Consider the following 2,407-nt stretch of genomic DNA (forward strand, 5'->3'; position numbering starts at 1 on the left):
CTGTAGAAAAAAAAAAAAGGATAAAAAATTAAGAAGAGGGTGTATTATAGGTGAGATATTAACATAGGATGCAAAGATGTTATATGCAAGTACGAGCAGGACTAACCAAAATGCTTCTTGCACCATTTATTGCATTTGTGTATATTGACACAGAACTACAGTGATGTGTATTGACATGGACGCCAGCCATGTTCATTTGTAGCTGGGTGATCAGGAGGAGTTAGAAACGCGGCTCAACAGCCTATTTTTACTACTCCATGGCTGCCGGTGTAAAAGAATCCTTACCTTCATGTAAATTAGCAAGTATTATGTTATTCAATATTTTTAGCTTACAAAGCTGTTGTTTAACCGCTTCAATACTGGGGCATTTTCACCCCCTTCCTGCCCAGGCCAATTTTCAGTTTTCAGTGCTGTTGCACTTTGAATGACAATTGTGCGGTCATGCAGCACTGTACACAAATTACATTTTTATATATTTTTTGAGACAGATAGAGCTTTCTTTTGGTGGTATTTAACCACCACTGAGTTTTTTATTTTTTGCTAAACAAACGGGAATTTTTTTTAGCAAATAAGTCATTTTTCTTATTCACTGATGTGCGCTGATGGGGCTGCCCTGCCCTTATGAGCACTGATAGGCTGCACTGAGGGGCACTGATGAGGCAGCACTGATAGGCTGCACTGATGGGCACTGATGAGGCAGCACTGATGGGCACTGATGAGGCAGCACTGATGGGCACTGATGAGGCAGCACTGATGAAGAGACACTGAAGAGGCTGCCTTCATGAGGTGCCACTACTGAGGGTACACTAATAGGTGGCACTGATGGGCACTGATGAGGAGGCACTGATAGGCAGCACTGTTGGGCACTGAGAGACAGCACTGATGAGGAGGCACTGATAGGCGGCACTCATAGGCAGGGCCGTCTTTTCCATTGGGCATGCCCGGCGGTTGCCCGGGGGCCCCACTTGCCAAGGGGCCCCACACACAGGGCTGGCAATTACTGTCCCCCAACAGGCCAGATTACTTAGTTTACCTGGTGCTCTAGAGCCCCCCCGTTGTCCGCCGGGCCCCCCGTTGTCCGCCGGTGGCTCTGAGTCTCCACTGCACACTGGTTGCTAGGAAGGCCAGCCGATTGGCATCTAGTAACCAGTGACGTTGGAGAGCAGACCCATCATGCACAGCGGAGGAGGATCCTCCTCGTCGGCTCGTCCTCTCCGTGCCTAGAAGACTGGCTCCACCCACCTCCTCCCTTCATGTGCAGCATGACTCGAGCAGCCGTTGTGAAAGGTAAGGCAGCCAGCCCAGGCTGCTTGATTTTCTTTTTTTTTTTTTCACTCTCTCTCCATCGACACAAGAGAGTACAACTACCTGGAGGACGGATATACCTTACTATATACATATTACAGGGAACACACTATATACTACAAGAGAGTACAACTACCTGGAGTATATACCTTACTATATACAGTACATACTACAGGGGCCAATATATACTATAGGGCAGGAAAAGGATGGCACAGTCTGACAGTCGATGATCGACTGTCAGACTGTGCCATCCTTTTCCTGCCCTATAGTATATATTGGTCCCTGTAATATGTATATAGTAAGGTATATCCTCCAGGTAGTTGTACTCTCTTGTAGTATATATTGGTCCCTATAGTATGTATATAGTAAGGTATATCCTCCAGGTACCAATAAAAACAAATATCGCCTTATCGATAATTTGCATTTTTATTCTCGTGGGTGATTGTGTAGGCAGGGGGCCCCAGTGCACTGCATTGCCCAGGGGCCTTTAAGCCTCTTAAGATGGCACTGCTCATAGGCAGTGATTTTCACTGATGGGGCTACACTGATGGGCACTGATGACAAAGCACAGATGAAGAGACACTGATGAGGCTGCCTTCATGAGGTGCTACTACTGAGGGTGCACTAATAGGTGGCACTGATGGGCACTGATGAGGAGGCACTGGTAGGCAGCACTGTTGGGCACTGAGAGACAGCACTCATGAGGAGGCACTGATAGGCGGCACTCATAGGCAGCGATTTTCACTGATGGGGCTGCACTGATGATCAGTGCCCTGATTATCTGTGTAAATGTTCCCTTTCACACTTGCTAATTACTGGCTCTCCTCTCCTCACACAGACACAGCGCATAAGGAAAGGAATTTGGTTTACATGTGATCAGCTGTGATTAGACACAGCTGATTACATGGTAAAGGACCCAATGTGATTGGCCCTTTACTGTGATCTATATTCAGCTGGGTCCAAAGGACACAGCGATCACGGAGTGTGCTGGATACGCGCCCCCAGGGGCCGTGCAGGGGGGGGGGGGGGTTGGTGGTTGTTTTCTGGGAGGACATCCATAGACGTCCTCCCGACACATGAGAGCCACATTGTAGCCATTATT

This window comes from Pelophylax lessonae (genome assembly GCF_965119305.1).
Source record: "Pelophylax lessonae genome assembly, chromosome: 1".
Classification (NCBI taxonomy): Eukaryota; Metazoa; Chordata; class Amphibia; order Anura; family Ranidae; genus Pelophylax; species Pelophylax lessonae.